The following is a 19,589-nucleotide window of genomic DNA, read 5'->3' on the forward strand; positions in this document are numbered from 1 at the left end:
GGCCACTGTGTGTGTGTATGTGTCTACCTGAGTGGAGGAGGACTGGTTTGGGGAGTCTTGCTAATAGGGCATGGGTGGCCCATTCAATCCGGACTGCAGGAGGTTTGAGTAAAAAAATGTGTGTATATATATATATATATATAAACTCAGCAAAAAAAAGAAACGTCCTCTCACTGTCAACTGCGTATATTTTCAACAAACTTAACATATGTAAATATTTGTATGAATATAACAAGATTCAACAACTGAGACAAACTGAACAAGTTCCACAGACATGTGACTAACAGAAATTGAGTAATGTGTCCCTGAACAAAGGGGGGGGTCAAAATCAAGAGTAACAGTCAGTATCTGGTGTGGCCACCAGCTGCATTAAGTACTGCAGTGCATCTCCTCCTCATGGACTGCACCAGATTTGCTGGTTCTTGCTGTGAGATATTACCCCACCAAGGCACCTGCAAGTTCCCGGACATTTCTGGGGGGAATGGCCCTAGCCCTCACCCTCCGATCCAACAGGTCCCAGACGTGCTCAATGGGATTGAGATCCAGGCTCTTCGCTGGCCATGGCAGAACACTGACATTCCTGTCTTGCAGGAAATCACGCACAGAACGAGCAGTATGGCTGGTGGCATTGTCATGCTGGAGGGTCATGTCAGGATGAGCCTGCAGGAAGGGTACCACATGAGGGAGGAGGATGTCTTCCTAGTAATGCACAGCGTTGAGATTACCTGCAATGACAACAAGCTCATTCCAATGATGCTGTGACACACCGCCCCAGACCATGACGGACCCTCCACCTCAAAATCGATCCCACTCCAGAGTACAGGCCTCGGTGTAACGCTCATTCCTTCAACGATAAACGCGAATCTGACCATCACCCCTTGTGAGACAAAACCGCGACTCGTCAGTGAAGGGCACGTTTTGCCAGTCCTGTCTGGTCCAGCGACGGTGGGTTTGTGCCCATAGGCGATGTTGTTGCCGGTGATTTCTGGTGAGGACCTGCCTTACAACAGGCCTACAAGCCCTCAGTCCAGCCTCTCTCAGCCTATTGTGGGCAGTCTGAGCACTGATGGAGGGATTGTGCGTTCCTGGTGTAACTCGGGCAGTTGTTGTTGCCATCCTGTACCTGTCCCGCAGGTGTGCTGTTCGGATGTACCGATCCTGTGCAGGTGTTGTTACACGTGGTCTGCCACTGCGAGGACGATCAGCTGTCTGTCCTGTCTTCCTGTAGCGCTGTCTTAGGCGTCTCACAGTACGGACATTGCAATTTATTGCCCTGGCCACATCTGCAGTCCTTGTGCCTCCTTGCAGCATGACTAAGGCACATTCACACAGATGAGCAGGGAACCTGGGTATCTTTCTTTTGGTGTTTTTCAGAGTCAGTAAAAAGGCCTCTTTAGTGTCCTAAGTTTTCATAACTGTGACCTTAATTGCCTACCATCTGTAAGCTGTTAGTGTCTTATCGACTGTTCCACAGGTGCATGTTCATTAATTATCCATGGTTCATTGAACATGCATGGGAAACAGTGTTTAAACCCTTTACAATGAAGATCTGTGAAGTTATTTGGATTTTTATGAATTATCTTTGAAAGACAGGGTCCTGAAAAAGGGACGTTTATTTTTTTGCTGAGGTTATATACAGTGTATCTTGTATTTTCTGAAATTGTATATTCAGGGCTCCCTTGTAAAAGACACGCTGGTCTCAATGGTGACTTATTAAAGAAAGGTCAATAATGTACTGTATATTCCTTTTTTGTGTGGGAATGATTATTATGGGTTAAAAAAAACACTCAAGGCCACTTCAACATCTGAAACTAGATAGAAAGGACCTAACAGTATATTTATATAAATTATAATGGACCTATATATTTATATTACTTATAATGGACCTATATATTTATATAAATTATAATGGACCTATATATTTATAGAAATTGTAATGTACCTATATATTTATAGAAATTGTAATGGACCTATATATTTATATAAATTATAATGGACCTATATTTATAGAAATTGTAATGGACCTATATTTCTAGAAATTGTAATGGACCTATATATTTATAGAAATTGTAATGTACCTATATATTTATAGAAATTGTAATGGACCTATATATTTATATAAATTATAATGGACCTATATATTTATAGAAATTGTAATGGACCTATATATTTATAGAAATTGTAATGGACCTATATATTTTCAAATAACTGCCCTCTTTCTGGACCGCAATTCATTTTGACAGACAAATCGGTTCCTGAATATCTGTGAATTTTGAAATCCCGATGTGGCCATCGAGCCAAAAAGTTTGCCCACCCCTGTAATAGAGGTTACCATAGCAATCAGAGGAGGATTTTGCGGTAGAGATGTTTTGCGGTAGAGATGTGCTAGAGATGTGTTAGTCTGGGTTAGTCTCCCGTTGGACAAGAACATGTATTCGGATTCTGCCTCACAACCCTCATAGCTATTCATAGCCACCCATGGGATGACCGAGTTCACTGCCATGCACAAATAAACACTCTCATCAATTATTTGTTTCTCTCTTCTTCTCTTTCTCTTCCTTATCCTCTCATTTATACATCTACCCTTTCCACTGTCTCTGTCACCTTGATGTTGAGTAGCAACAGGAGGTGGAGTTAAAAAGGAGTGTACCCTGCTCTGTGATCCATTAGAGACCTCCAAATCAAGGGCTACCTTCCAAATGGAACCCTATTTCCCTACATAGTGCACTACTTATAGTGCACTACCACAGCCCTCTGGTCAAAAGTAGTGCACTATGTAGGGAATAGGGCACCATTTGGGACGCACACAAGGTGTATTTTAACATGCCGCCCCACACAGGATATGCTAAATAAGGTTGGCCTGTTGCCTATCTGTTTAGTCTGTGGCGGTCCGAGTGTATTATGCTGTTTGGAGTGGGCCTGAATATGAATGAGGTAGTCGTGACTGTGGGCCATGCTCCTGCTGTAACAGTACTGACTAGTGCTGGCCAACTGGCTGGCTGGGTTGTTGGGCTGCTGGGTTGCGAGTCTGTGTGTGTCTGTCTGTCGAAGGCCCCTCCAAGCGAGGTCATGTTGGTGAGAGAACAGGGGGCCGTGGTGGAGGGAGTGGGAGGGAGAGGGGGAACTTCAAAGCAGCTGGCTGCAGGTGTCTGTTGTTCACAGGCTGCTGTAGTGCTGTACCTCTCCCCCTCTCTCACAGCCCTCATTAGAGCCCTGGGTATGTGTGTTTTTGTGTGGAATTATTCGATTTTTTGTGCGCTTGCCCATTTCTCTGAAATCATTAAACAAATTCTGGACAGTCAAAGCCTATTTAGTACTGTATGTGTTAGTGTGTGTGTGTGTGTGTGTGTGTGTGTGTGTGTGTGTGTGTGTGTGTGTGTGTGTGTGTGTGTGTGTGTGTGTGTGTGTGTGTGTGTGTGTGTGTGTGTGTGTGTGTGTGTGTGTGTGTGTGTGTTGGCTTACTTGCATGTCAGAGCAGGTCAGTGTGGATTTGCTGATGGACCAAGTGGGCGATGCTCCTGGGGATATGAGAGGCTGGCAACAACTCCCTCCCCCCTCTCTCCCTCCTTTCTCTCACCCTCGCTCCCCTGCCACTACAAAGTGAGCTCTCTGCATTCAATTTGCACCAAAAGCACACCACCTCATTAATAACGCCATAGTCAGGACTGAGTGTGTGTGTGTTTATGGGGGGATAGGGAGGACAGAGGGTTGAGAGGAGGAGTGAAGGTCGGGTAACTCGCACCGAGCAAAGATGCCTCGCAAAATGTGGTGAGTGCTCTCTCCTTTCTCTGTCTGTAAATGTGGTGAGTCCTCTCTCTCCTTTCTCTGCCTGTAAATGTGGTGAGTCCTCTCTCTCCTTTCTCTGCCTGTAAATGTGGTGAGTCCTCTCTCTCCTTTCTCTGCCTGTAAATGTGGTGAGTCCTCTCTCTCCTTTCTCTGCCTGTAAATGTGGTGAGTCCTCTCTCTCCTTTCTCTGCCTGTAAATGTGGTGAGTCCTCTCTCTCCTTTCTCTGTCTGTAAATGTGGTGAGTCCTCTCTCTCCTTTCTCTGTCTGTAAATGTGGTGAGTCCTCTCTCCTTTCTCTGTCTGTAAATGTGGTGAGTCCTCTCTCCTTTCTGTCTGTAAATGTGGTGAGTCCTCTCTCCTTTCTCTGTCTGTAAATGTGGTGAGTCCTCTCTCCTTTCTGTCTGTAAATGTGGTGAGTCCTCTCTCTCCTTTCTCTGTCTGTAAATGTGGTGAGTCCTCTCTCCTTTCTCTGCCTGTAAATGCGGTGAGTCCTCTCTCCTTTCTGTCTGTAAATGTGGTGAGTCCTCTCTCTCCTTTCTCTGTCTGTAAATGTGGTGAGTCCTCACTCCTTTCTCTGCCTGTAAATGTGGTGAGTCCTCTCTCCTTTCTCTGTCTGTAAATGTGGTGAGTCCTCTCTCCTTTCTCTGCCTGTAAATGTGGTGAGTCCTCTCTCCTTTCTCTGCCTGTAAATGTGGTGAGTCCTCGCTCCTTTCTCTGCCTGTAAATGTGGTGAGTCCTCTCTCCTTCCTTTGTCTGCGTTTTCCTTTTCTTTTGTCTGTTAGTGTCTTTTTTTCTGAGGACGGTGTTTGACCTGAGTCATTTTTTCTTGTGGAACACGGAGAAAAGGCCCGTAGTACGTACCACTCCCCAGTCCTTATATAAACGTGCTTCTCTGGTTTCTGAGCACACGTCTGTCTGTCGACAGGTGAAAGTTCCCAGTGGCTTTTTCTTGTCTCCAGGTGTCATTAAAGAGCATTTTTATAATCATTCGTTTTTTATCAATAGTTTTCATAGGTTCATGTTTTTTTTATGTGGTAACAGTTCTCTGTTCTCTTTTCTCACGTGTCTGGTTCTCACGTTTCTCAGAAAGTAATTTTGGGTTGAAATGTTTACACTATAGTTACGGTATTGAGACTAACAAGGACTTCCATGTCTGATGTGTGGACATAAGCTGCGTCTCAAAGGCACCATATTCCCTTTTCTCCTGTCTCTCTCTCCTCCCCCCTCTATCCCCCTTTCCATCTCCCCGTCTCTCTCCATCTCCTCTCCCCCTCCATCTCTCCCTTTCACCCTCCCTCGCCCCTCCCTTTTTCTCCACCTCTCTCCGTCTCTCTCCTCCCCCTCTCTCTGTCCCCCTCTCCCCCTTGCCATCTCCCTGTCTCTCTCCTCTCCATCTCCCTCTCTCTCACTCCCTCTTCCCCTCCCTTTCTCCCCACCTCTCTCTCTCTCTCTCTCTCTGTGACTGACTGTGCAGATGTGGATCCTATAGGGAGATGTGATGTGTGCCTCTGCATGTGAGCTAGTTTTCTTGGAGCAGGGGTAACATGTCTGGCTCTGGGCCTTTGGATGCCTGGTTCACAATTCACCATGTGACCTTCCCTTCATTACCCATTTTATTATCTGAGAGGAGATGTTTTTTGCTAATTAACCCATTTGCGCTGGTAGAAATGTTAACCATCTTTAAGAATCAGAGACAGATTATAAAAAATGACTCACACAATGGAACCGACACCGGATCTATTATCTATCTGAGAGGAAGTCATGTATGTTTCATCACTTTTTGCCCAGGTGGAAATGTTAACTGTCTACAAGCTTCAGTGGAAGCTATTTTTGGAGCGTGGCATTTACTCTCTGCTGTTTTTTTTGGAAAGCCTTAATTTTCAGGAGGGCTGGGTAAACGAGCGTAGGTCTACCTGTGCTTGTTTGGTCTTCTCTCTTGCAAGAGAGGGTCTCCTTCTTCCTGTAAACGTCTCTTGGCTGTGTTGTACGGTATGTTGTGAAAGTAACTCGCCGTCCGATTTAAGGAAGTGTTATTACGGGTCATGCGGAGGCTGAGTGAGAAATAGGTTGAGAACTGATTCTGAGAGTTGATGGGTTTTTCGTGAAGGAAGTGATTGTACCACACCCATCCCTTTATAGGAAGTGATAGTGCCGCGCCCGTCCTTTAACCTCAGGATGGACGTTCTTTCGCTCCTCCACCCCACTTCCCACAGCAAGACAGAGAACACGCTGAACGCAAGGCCTTTCTGCTCACAGATGGCTAATGTTACAGCACGCACTGCAGAAACCAACGGTGTGTAATCACGTTGGCTCCCGTCTGCGAACTACTGTTCTGATGTCAAATGTAAGACTGTTGTGTATTAAGGGCTAAGTCCCGCTTTGAGATCAGTATCAGTGCAGTAATGCGTTGACGTAAACAGAAGGTTTGCACATTAGATACGGTTATATCTCAAGTTAGGCTACTGCTCTGTCTACAGCTGTTTCACCCCTAGCTGCTGTTTCCCTCAGCTTCCTTCAAGAGGGTGTTACTATACAAGCCGTAACCAGTCCAATGCTATTTTAATTGAACTGAACACATGTTTTCACATGAATTCTCTGTTAACCAAGCTCACCCTCTGAATCGCATTTGCCTTTTAGCCCTCTTTTCGTTTAGTGACCTACAGTATTAGTCTGTCGCTGCCCTCAACGTGTCATATATGTTTTGCCCACTGGGGAGAACCAGAGGAGAGTGAGTCAATGTATTTCCAGTCTTGTATTGAGGAGAAACAACGCATTTCCCCCTGTTCTTTCTCATCTCACCACTAGAGGGAGGTGTGTCCTTGGTTCTCAACTCCTGGGCATTATTCTTTATTTATTTATTTTATTTAACCTTTATTTAACTTGGCAAGTCAGTTAAGAACAAATTCCTATTTACAATGGGGGCCTTCCAAAAGCCAAAAGGCCTCCTGCGGGGACGGGGGCTGAAATTAAAAATTAAAAATAAAATAAAAATATAGGACAAAACATACATCACGACAGGAGAGACACCACAACACTACATAAAGAGAGACCTAAGATAACAACATAGCATGGCAGCAACACATGACAACATAACAACATATATGTATATACTGTACTCTATACCATCTACTGCATCTTGCCATCTTGATGTAATGTATCACTAGCCACTTTAAACAATGCCACTTTTATATGTTTACATATCCTACATTACAGCACAAAACAGGGTACAAACATTATTGGGCACAGACAACAGCAGAAATGGCAAGAAGGTAGAGACAACAATACATCACGCAAAGCAGCCACAACGGTGTCAGTAAGACTGTCCACGATGGAGTCTTTGAAGCGATTGACATAAAACTGAGATAAAACTGTCCAGTTTGAGTGTTTTTTTGCAGCTTGTTCCAGTCGCTAGCTGCAGCAAACTGAAAAGAGGAGCGACCCAGGGATGTGTGTGCTTTGGGGACCTTTAACAGAATGTGTCTGGCAGAACGGGTGTTGTATGTGGAGGATGAGGGCTGCAGTAGGTATCTCAGAGAGGGGGGAGTGAGGCCTAAGAGGGTTTTATAAATAAGCATCAACCAGTGGGTCTTGCAACGGGTATACAGAGATTACCAGTTTACAGAAGAGTATAGAGTGCAGTGATGTGTCCTATAACCTGTTGGGGCTAGGGGGCAGTATTTGCACGGCCGGATAAAAAACGTACCCGATTTAATCTGGTTACTACTCCTGCCCAGTAACTAGAATATGCATATACTTATTAGATATGGATAGAAAACACCCTAACGTTTCTAAAACTGTTTGAATGGTGTCTGTGAGTATAACAGAACTCATTTGGCAGGCCAAAACCTGAGAAGATTCCTTACAGGAAGTGGCCTGTCTGACCATTTCTTGCCCTCCTTGATCATCTCTAACAAATACAGGGGATCTCTGGCATGACGTGACACTTCCTACGGCTCCCATGGGCTCTCAGAAGGCGGGAAAAAGCTGAACGATGTAATTCCATCCCCAGGCTGAAACACATTAGCGCGTTTGGCAAGTGCTCTATCAGAGGGCCATTAGACTGAGGCTCGTGCATGAGGGGATAGCATGCTTTTACTTTCACTCTCTTTGTAATAAAAAACTATTTCCCGGTCGGAATATTATCGCTTTTTTACGAGAAAAATTGATTTTAAACAGCGGTTGACATGCTTCGAAGTACGGTAATGGAATATTTAGATTTTTTTACAACGAAAGCAAAACATTAGATTATGTCAGCAGAGTACCCAGCCAGAAATAATCAGACACCCATTTTTCAAGCTAGCATATAATGTCACATAAACCCAAACCACAGCTAAATGCAGCACTAACCTTTGATGATCTTCATCAGATGACAACCCTAGGACATTATGTTATACAATACATGCATGTTTTGTTCAATCAAGTTCATATTTATATCAAAAACCAGCTTTTTACATTAGCATGTGACGTTCAGAACTAGCATACCCCCCGCAAACTTCCGGGGAATTTACTAACAATTTACTAAATTACTCACGATAAACGTTCACAAAAAGCATAACAATTATTTTAAGAATTATAGATACAGAACTCCTCTATGCACTCGATATGTCCGATTTTAAAATAGCTTTTTGGTGAAAGCACATTTTGCAATATTCTAAGTACATAGCCCAGCCATCACGGGCTAGCTATTTAGACACCCAGCAAGTTTAGCCTTCACCAAAATCAGATTTACTATAACAAAAATGTTATTACCTTTGCTGTTCTTCGTCAGAATGCACTCCCAGGACTTCTACTTCAATAACAAATGTTGGTTTGGTCCCAAATAATCCATCGTTATATCCAAACAGCGGCGTTTTGTTCGTGCGTTCAAGACACTATCCGAAATGGTAAATCAGGGTTACGAGCATGGCGCATTTCGTGACAAAACATTTCTAAATAATCCATTACCGTACTTCGAAGCATGTCAACCGCTGTTTAAAATCAATTTTTATGCAATTTATCTCGTAAAAAAGCGATAATATTCCGACCGGGAATCTGCGTTTCGGTAAATAGAGGAAAAAGAAAGAAAGACGGGGGCGACCAGTGCACGCGCCTAAGCCCACTGTCCCCTGATCGGCCACTTGACAAAGGCGATAATGTGTTTCAGCCTGGGGCTGGAATGACGACATTCAGCTTTTTCCCGGGCTCTGAGAGCCTATGGGAGCCGTGGGAAGTGTCACGTTACCGCAGAGATCCTTTGTTTTGGAAAGAGATGTCAAAGAAAGCCAATAAATGGTCAGACAGGCAACTTCCTGTAAAGGAATCTCTCAGGTTTTTGCCTGCTATATGAGTTCTGTTATACTCACAGACACCATTCAAACAGTTTTAGAAACGTTAGGGTGTTTTCTATCCATATCTAATACGTATATGCATATTCTAGTTACTGGGTAGGAGTAGTAACCAGATTAAATCAGGTACGTTTTTTATCCGGCCGTGTAAATACTGCCCCCTAGCCCTAAGAGGTTAAAATGGTGTAAAATAGTCATATGTTTGAAAAATTGAAGTTTTTGCATTTTTGAGGTATTTGAATATCGCGCCACGGGATTACACTGGCTGTTGAGTAGGTGGGACGCAAGCGTCCCACCTAGCCCATTGAGGATAAGGAGCATTGGTGGAAAATCTGATGGCCGACTGGTAAAGAACATCTAGCCGCTCGAGAGCACCCTTACCTGCTGATCTATAAATTATTTCTCCGTAATCTAGCATGGGTAGGATGGTCATCTGAATCAGGGTTAGTTTGGCAGCTGGGGTGAAAGAGGAGCGATTACGATAGAGGAAACCAAGTCTAGATTTAACCTTAGCCTGCAGCTTTGATATGTGCTGAGAGAAGGACAGTGCACTTTCTAGCCATACTCCCAAGTACTTGTATGAGGTGATTACCTCAAGCTCTAAACCCTCAGAGGTAGTAATCACACCTGTGGGAAGAGGGGCATTCCTCTTACCAAATCACATGACCTTTGTTTTAGAAGTGTTCAGAACAAGGTTAAGGGTAGAGAAAGCTTGCTGGACAATAAGAAAGCTTGGTTGTAGAGCGTTTAACACAAAATCCGGGGAGGGGCCAGCTGAGTATAAGACTGTATTATCTGCATAAAGGCGCTGCATGGTCAATCCGACGTCCTCATTGGTCGTGCAGCATTTACGATGATTCAGCCACTGCAGAAGTCCGGTGCATTCATACTTTTTGTGCTTTGCCGATGCGCTGCAGAGCTGTTGTGAAAGAAGTGAGTTTGTGTTTATACAGGATCTCCCGCCCTCACCTAACATCAAGCAATCATGTCAATGCGGAGCTATGTGGAGAGGCGTGGTACAGAGCTCAATTTGTCCTCTGCATGCTTCCGGAGGCTCCACAATTGGGTCACACCATCCATACAGAGTCTCCGACCGCATTTTTGGATCAAGCATAAATTGTCTCTGAGGCCTATATACCTGTTATACCAGGCAGCAGTGTTGGTTGGTGCTGATTTGTTTGTGGAACAGGAAGTGCTTGATCGCGCCTACGGTACATGTAATCAATTCCAAATATCTGAGATTTATCCAAGGTGTTAAGAAATGTTGTCCTCACAACCACGGAATTGAACAAAGACGTTTTCCATTTGGTCAAAAGTTCCTTTTGTTTCCGTGAAATTTAGCCTGCGTGACACATAGCAAAGATGACTGAAGAAGGATACACCATCCTCGATCTTCTAATTGCTCTGTGCGAAAGATCCTTTCTCTTGGTGATCCTCTCCGATGCTCTGACTGACTTCGTTTTGAGACGTAATAATATCTCTGGAGCAACGCGTCTTAAACCAAGGAGCCGGGGGGAGGCTGAGCCTGTTGCCACGGTAACAGGACAGACTAAAAACCCTTATCGTCACATGTTCATCACCTGAGGGATCTTCCTCTGCCCCCCATAACCATGGAGATCGGATCTGGGGTTCCATGGCGACTACAGAACGTTCTAATCTGTGTTCCGGAGTGCATTAGTTACCATGGGGAGAGGTTGCTGAAGGGTCATGGACGGAGCAGCAGATTGTGCTACAGGGAGTTTTATAATGTGCTTACGTAATCTGTTTGACGTTTAAAAGTATTGACCCCTTTTGAGGTAACAACTGGATAACCTATTCACTATGTCTGTCTGTGTATGCCATCCGTTCACTCAGTGACGGATTGGTCTCGTACTGGAGCTGAAGAGAGAAGAGTGGCTAGGCTGATTTGTATATTACTATATCTGTTGTAAGGCACAGGGTTTGTATTTGCCGGATCTTCTAGGTAGAGAGCTGCAGTCTCTGATGACATGAACATCTCCCTGAAGGTTAGGCTCACTGCCTGGTGATAGAATCACCACCATACAACAACACACTCACTCACTCCCGCACACACAGACACACATACACACACCGGATCACCTGTTACGGTGAACTCCCTCTCCTCAGCCTAAAACCTTCACTGGATCAGCTGCCTCTTTTGAACAAATATTTACTCCTTCACTTCCACACTTGCTGGGTGCTGACGCTCTGATAAGGGCACCAACTGGCCCCTTGGTTTTAATGGGGCTTTTAAAGGGCCCATAAAGTGGCCCCTGGCCCATTGAGAGCCAGCCTCTCCTCTGTGTCCAATGGCTGAGACGTCAGGGTAAATACACACATGCATGGGCTAAATGGAAACACCACCCTACTCACACACACACACACACACACACACACACACACACACACACACACACACACACACACACACACACACACACACACACACACACACAAAGAGGTGGTGTGGGTGGGAGAAAGAGAGGGAGAGATGAGACGTAGGGAGGAGTGTTTTTCTTTTCCCCCTCTCTTTCATGTGTCCTCTTCATTGTGTACATTAGAGATCACAGTGGAGGCTCTTGAGCCGGTCGACATACCAGACAAGCACATCAAAACGCTTCATACAGTACAGTTGACACACATGTATTTGACCATGTGTTATAAGTTCTGTATTATAGCTTTGTGAAGATGGCAAGAAATCAGGGAATAGTTATACCAAATGGCTAAATAAACAATGATCTTTTATTAGTTGAAAGCATATACAGCTGTACTGTGGGCCTAGGTATTTTGATATCCTGTTAGATTCAATCTCCTATAAAACAGAAATCAGACCCTTCACTTTTGATTTCGATACTGAGTGTCTGTTGTCTGTCTCTGTGTGCTCAGTCTGTCTGTCTGTCTGTGCACTGTATCCTCCTCACAGTGTTTTTAAATGGCTCGTTCCTTTCAACAAAGTCAGCCACTGTTGCTGTTGGAAACGAGCGTTGAGGAAGCGGGGAGCTGTGTGGTAACAAATGCACGTCCAAGCAGCATGTTAAGCCTCAACCAGAGATAAAAGAGAGAAGAGCTCAGAGAACGAGAGATAGTGAGGCCACGATAACAGCAAAGAGACAAAGTTACTTCACAGTGATTGAACGTCCAGACAAAAAGAGGAAAGAAAGCCTTCCTTCTCTCAGCCCTACGGCTGCCCTTTCTTCTGCTCCCCTTGAGACGGGCTTTAGCATCTGAAAAGGAGTGAAAAGGCTTAAAGAGAGATGGAGACACAGGGGAAGAGACGTGGTGATGGAGTACCTTTTACAGAATAGGACAGATGGGGACAAAGAAGATAGATAGTGAGAGGGAGAGAGAGAGAATGATGAGAGATAGAGACAGAGAGAGACAGACAGACAGAGAGACAGACAGAGACAGACAGAGAGAGAGAGACAGGGAGAGACAGAGAGAGAGAGAGAGACTTGTATGTTGGGGATGGGAAGTGCTCGGCTGTGCTGGGCTGTGCTGGGCTGGCATCGGCTGAGCTCACACAGCTGTGACACTGAGACATATAGAGAGCTGTGAAGTTTGACTGGGCCTTGGCCCCGTACCAGGAGACCCACATGATCAACAGATCTTCTATCAAGTGTGTATGTCTGGTGATGTGTAGATATCATGTTGAATGTTCTTTTATTGTCAGTGTGTATCATGTATGAAGACAGTAGTTTAGAACTGAATACATGGTACAGTATGTGCACGTAAGACAAACACCTGCACAAATACACAGCAATTTCTTTCTCTCAATACCTTTATCTCTTATTCACACATACACATACACACACACACACACACACAGCAATATCTTTCTCTCAATACCTTTATCGCTCTCTCTCTCACACATACACACACACACACACAGCAATATCTTTCTCTCAATACCTTTATCTCTCTCTCTCTCTCACACACACACACACACACACTCCCGCAGAATTCACACTGACTCCAAGAGAGATGGGACACACAGCTCTGTTTCTTATCTGAATTCATAAATTACTTGTCGAAAATCTATTAAAACGGTGCCCATTCCATTTTGTGCATCAGAGACGGCGGAGAAAGTCTGCCTAGCTAAGCTCCAAAAAAGTAACTCTAAAAGGAGGAATAATTTCTCCCCCATATTAATATCCACACCTGGGGATGTTTCCCCCTTACTGCTGTTCTTACTCTGCTGTAACAGTGGATGTTTAGATTTGTTGACACACTGCTATGGATGGAACACTAGTGGTTTAGTTTTGTATACTGTTGTATAGAGCTTTTCAGTAGGGTTTCAGAAGCGAGGTAGGCTAATAGCAGTTGTGTGGGAAATCAAATAGTCGTGTTGACTGTGTGTTTTGTCCCCCCTCTGTACATTTTGTCTCTCTCTCTCTCTCTCTCTCTCTCTCTCTTTCTCTCTGTCCCTCGCCCCCTTGCTCTCTTCCTCCCTTCCTCCCGCTCTCTGTTTTCTCTCCTCCTTCTCTCCTCCTTCTCTCCTCCCATCCTAGTGTCTGGCTCCGAGAACCAGGGTGAGCGAACGGTTAACCCCCGCTGTCAGCTCTGGCTCGGCCATCCCTCTCAACAAATAGAATGAGAACCAGGAAATTGATTTATGACACAAATGTAATAAATGACATTTTGGCCCAGAGGGAGGAAGAAAGAAAAGGGGAGACGGACTGACTGGGCTCACTGTCGCAGAACAAAACAGCTCTTAAGCTATTCAATTCAGACATAGAGGAAAGGAAGAAGAGGTATGTGTGTGTGTGCGTCACAGGAGGCTGCTGAGAGGAGGACGGCTCATAATAACGGTCAACATGGATGAAATAGAATGGCGTCAAACACATAGAAACCACGTGTTTGATGTATTTGATACCATACCAATCATTCCGCTCCAGCCATTATATCACTGGCTCGTCCTCCCCAATGAACGTGACAGCAGCCTCCTGCATTTGTATTTGTCCGTCTACATGTGTGTGTGTGTGTTTGGAGGTAGAAGCTGACTCCTCTTCCATGTCGAGGAGTGAGAGCATCAGTTATGTTAGAAGGCCTCAGAGCTAGACAGCAGCAAGGCAAGCGATGGGGATGAGCTAAATACATTCTGATTAGACGACATGGCAACCACTGCGCCTCATAGAAACGGTGTTTGTTATTCCTCATAGATTTGTATTGTAGTCATCCTTTCCTCCTCTGTAGCTCAGTTGGTAGAGCACGGTGCTGACAATGGCAGGATAGTCGGTTCGATTCCCAGGACCACAGATAGATGAAATGTATGCACGCATGACCGTAAGTCGCTTTGGATGGAAGCGTCTCCTTAATGGCAAATATAATGTTTTTATTCTCCTTTTGTTTTTTTACAGATCTTCATTTGACACTTGTCAGAGACCTGTTTTCAGTTTCATCTTCCTTTGCGTCTCTCTCCATTTTCACATATGGGCCCCCGAGAGCGACAGCGGTTCCAGGCGACTGTGTGATCTCACCTTTAAACAGGTTAACATTCGCAAGGCCGCGGGGTCAGACGGATTACCAGGATGCGTACTCAGAGCATGCGCTGAACAGCTGGCGGGTGGCTTCACTGACATTTTCAACCAGTCTGTAATATCTACATGTTTCAAGCAGACCACCATAGTCAATGGGCTTAAGAACGCCAAGGCAACCTGTCTAAATGCACTCACATCTGTAGCATGAAATGCTGGACATGGCTCACATCAACACCGTACGGCCCAGTACATCACTGGGGCCCAGCTCCCTGCCATCCAGGACCTCTATACCAGACGGTGTCAGAGGAAGGCCTTAAAAATTATCAAAGACTCCAGCCACCCAATTCATAGACTGTTCTCTCTGCTACTGCACAGCAAGCGGTACCGATGCACCAAGTCTGGAACCAACAGGACCCTGACCAGATTCTACCCCCAAGCCATAAGACTGATAAATATTGTAGTTAACCAAATAGCTACCTGGACTATCTGCATTGACCGTCTTCGCACTAACCGTTTTGACTCATAACATACGCTGCTGCTAGTGTTTATTATCTATCCTGTTGTCTAGTCACTTTATCCCTGCCTATATGTACATATCTACCTCAATTACCTCTTACCACTGCGCATCGACTCGGTACTGGTACCCTGGGTATACAGCCAAACTATCATTGTTTATTTATTCCCAGTTATTCTTTTTTCTATATTTTTCTCTCTGCACTGTTGGGAAAGGCCCGTAACTAAGCATTTCACCTGTTGTTTAGGAAGCATGTGACAAATATCATTTGATTCGATTTTCTTTGCTTGTGTAGATTAATCAACTGGTGCCTTGGAAGGTTGTATGAAGGGGATTGGTGAACCTTTGCCTCATATTCCTGTGCAGAAATTGAGACCTTGTGAGGTCACAGATCCATGCTTTGGCCCTGATGACACAGAGGCTGCTCTCTAAGGACGACCCGTTTCCCCATAAAGTAGTCTGGTCCAAAGTAGTCCACTACTATGTCTGGGAATAGGGCATCATTTGAGATTTGTGTCTCCAGAGGTTTCCATCCCATTGCCTGGCTACAGAGGGCACCGATTGACCCATGATGGATGGGGTGTCAGACAGGCAGTGCTGTTAGCACTCCGCAGCAGAGCAGGGGTCCTAATGGTTGTCTGGGTTGAGGTGAGGCACTGTGAGAGTGATGAAGTGGTTCCAGCCAGCCAGCAAACGGCCCTTTACGATTCAGAGCAGAACTGAAAGAGGTAGATATCGGCGAGTGGGGAAGGTGAGAACGGAGAGGGAGAGAGAAAGAGAGAATGGAGAGAGAACAGAGATTGCTCTTATATCCCTTGGCTTGGGCCCAGGAGGATGTCGTGTGTGTGTGTGTGTGTGTGTGTGTGTGTGTGTGTGTGTGTGTGTGTGTGTGTGTGTGTGTGTGTGTGTGTGGCCTCTGTCCCGGACATTGTTGCTCTAGAAAATACCCTGAGGGCACCCCCTGGCTTAGCAGAGCCAGTGTTACTCACAGCAGGCAGCTGTTCAGAGCCTCAGGTGACACTGGGGCAAGAACACAGTCCTCCCATCTAGTAAATCACCTTCAAATAATTACAACATTCTGAGTTTGTGGCACTCATATACACTGGAAAGGCATTGGGTGATGGGGAAACAAGTCACCTTATCCTTCCCAGGGACTGAAACTGACTCTTGCTCCCCCAATGGAAAGTTCCGGAGCTACTACATCTAGGACTTATTTGTCAAGCCTAAACTTTCTCCTCTCCTCCCTCTCACCTCCCTTGCCATCTGTCGCTTCTTGACAAACACATGGTGTCTTGTTTGGCGGACTCAGCAGCCCCTGGCTCTCTGGGCCTCTTCCCTCTCTATGAGGAACGATGGCGGGATGGAGGGGGAGGGAGGGGGCAGGGAGAAATAAACAGAAAAAGATGCCGAGTGAGAGATGGAAAGATGGAGGCAGAGCGAGAGATAGAAAGAGAGATGGGGAGGGATGGATGGAAAGATAGAGGCAGAGAGATGGGAAAAGAGATGGAGAGAGTCACATGGATGGATCGAGAGAGAGAGCGAGAGAGAGAGAGGGGGGGGGGAAGAGGAGGAGAGAGGGCTGAAGTCAGAGTAATGACACATGGTCACAGGGCAGGTCGTTACCACAGTGTGTCCCACTCACTAAAGCGGAATTAATGAGCAGCTCAGCTTGAGGACAAAATCTCTAGGAATTGGATTGTAGAGACTATATGTCTTGAGTCACTGTATTTTATAATGTGTGTTTCAATTGATGTTGAATTTGACACAACAATATGCCCTTACATAGTAGATTTGATATTATTACAGTCATAACATCATGTTATTACATTTGCATGTAGTATTGTTGATATGATTTCAAGATATACTGTATCTGTGTGATAAAGCAACAACGCCCAAGGAGGTGTGGTAAATGGCCAATATACCACGGCTAAGGTCATATATCACGAACCCCTGAGGTGACTTGTTGCTATTATAAACTGGTTACCAATGTAATTAAAACAATAAATAGTCTTTTTTTTTTGTCATACCCATGGTACACGGTCTGATATACCATGGCTTTCAGCAAATCAGCATTCAGGGCATTCAGCATTCGAACCACCCAGTTTATAATGCTTCTTATAATATTGCATGCACCCTGTTGCATTCCCTTTCATGTTAACTTAGTGTTTACATTATGAGATACTATATGACAGTGGGCCACACAGCCTAGGTCTATTTCTACAGTGCATTCGGAAAGTGTTCAGGCCCCTTGACTTTTTCCACATTTTGTTATGTTACAGCCTTATTCTAAAATTGATTAAATACATTTTTTTCCTCATCAGTCTACACACAATGCCCCATAATGACAAAGCAAAAAACAGAAATACCTTATTTACATAAGTATTCAGACCTTTGTTATGAGACTTTGGGGCGGCAGGTAGCCTAGTGGTTGGGCCAGTAACCGAAAGGTTGCTGGATCGAATCCCCAAGGTGACAAGGAAAAAATCTGTCGTTCTGCCTCTGAACAAGGCAGTTAACCCACTGTTCCCCAGTAGGCCGTCATAGTCAATATGAATGTATTCTTAACTGACTTGCCTAGTTAAATGAAGGTTAAATTAAAAAATGAAACAAATTGAGCTCAGGTGCATCCTGTTTTCATTGATCATCCTTGAGATGTTTCTACAACTTGATTGGAGTCCACCTGTGGTAAATTGGACATGATTTGAAAAGGCACACACCTGTCTATATAAGGTCCCACAGTTGACAGTGCATGTCAGAGCAAAAGCCAAGCCGTGAGGTTGAATGAATTGTCCGTAGAGCTCCGAGACAGGATTGAGGTGGGACAGAGGGACAGATCTGGGGAAGGGTACCAAAAAATGGCTGCAGCATTGAAGGTCCCCAAGAACACAGTGGCCTCCATCATTCTTAAATGGAAGAAGTTTGGAACCACCAAGACTCTTTCTAGAGCTGGCCACCCAGCCAAACTGAGCAATCAGGGGAGAAGGGAGGTGACCAAGAACCCGATGGTCACTCTGACAGAGCTCCAGAGTTCCTCTGCGGAGATAGGAGAACCTTCCAGAAGGACAACCATCTCTGCAGCACTCCACCAATCAGGCCTTTATAGTAGAGAGGCCAGACGGAAACCACTCCTCAGTAAAAGGCACATGACAGCACGCTTGGAGTTTGCCAAAAGGCACCTAAAGGACTCTCAGAGAAACAAGATTTTCTGGTCTGATGAAACCAAGATTGAACTATTTGGCCTGAATGCCAAGCGTCACCTCTGGAGGAAATCTGGCACCATCCCTACGTTGAAGCATGGTGGTGGCAGCATCATGATGTGTTTTTCAGCGTCAGGGACTGGGAGACTAGGATTGACGGAAAGATGAACGGAGTGAAGTACAGAGTGATCCTTGATGAAAGCTTGCTCCAGAGCGCTCAGGACCTCAGACCGGGGCAAAGGTTCACCTTCCAACAGGACAACACAAGAGTGGCTTCTGTGAATGTTCTTGAGGTGCCCAGCCAGAGCCCGGACTTGAACCCGATCGAACATCTCTGGAGAGACCTGAAAATAGCTGTGCAGTGACGCTCCCCATCCAACCTGACAGCGCTTGAGAGGATCTACATACCCAAGAAGACTCGAGGCTGTAATCGCTGCCAAAGGTGCTTCAACAAAGTACTGAGTAAAGGGTCTGAATACTTACGTAAATGTAATATTTCCTTTTTTAAATTTTAATACATTTGCAAAAATGTCTAAAAACAGTTGTTGATTGTCATTATGGGGCATTGTCTGAATACTTTCTGAATGCACTGCATACCCTACATGAAGCGGACATGGTGACACAGTGTGCTTCACACACACACACACACACACACACACACACACACACACACACACACACACACACACACACACACACACACACACACACACACACACTAACATTCACACTTCCACACACACCCAAGTGTGATGATAATGAAATGCTGGCACACCTATCCACAAGTGTGTTAGCCCCAGGGAGGGTTTAAGGTCTGTCGTTGTCCACTTGCCTCTTGAAAAGAGGCTACTTCATCAGACAGGCTGTCAAGAGAAAATGTAGAGAAAACCTTTGAAATAAGAGAGGAACAATTTACAACAAAGACTAGGCAGTTCCTGAAACAGACACATACTGTATGTAATGTCTATGATGTTCTTCCATCCTCTTGCATGTCAATGATATGTTATGTCATAAATGAATGTGTTTCTGTGTATACAGTCTGTATCGAGTCTGTATCTCTGAATTCTAAGCGCTTGTTAGTCACCGTGGCTCATGGCTCTCTCTCTCTACCTTCCATATTGCTTCTCTTAGCTTATCATACACAATTGATTTGGCCATTTTTCAGTAACACAAAGGCTAGCATTGATGTTTGGCTCAATAACATCGTGGCTGGAATGCACTTTTGACCAATCAGATTACGTGGTCGTAACTATACTGTAACCGTTTCATAATACAGTATATTGACTCCCCA

General features: G+C 44.9%; 1 protein-coding gene across 3 annotated transcripts in view; it reads left to right on the top strand.

The window, feature by feature from the left end:
• The window catches only part of LOC106612653 (rap1 GTPase-activating protein 2), a 95,210-nt gene that overhangs the window by 14,187 nt on the left and 61,434 nt on the right, over nt 1–19,589 (top strand). The window lies entirely within an intron of this gene.

Source organism: Salmo salar, chromosome ssa09 (genome assembly GCF_905237065.1).
Source record: "Salmo salar chromosome ssa09, Ssal_v3.1, whole genome shotgun sequence".
NCBI classification, from domain to species: domain Eukaryota; kingdom Metazoa; phylum Chordata; class Actinopteri; order Salmoniformes; family Salmonidae; genus Salmo; species Salmo salar.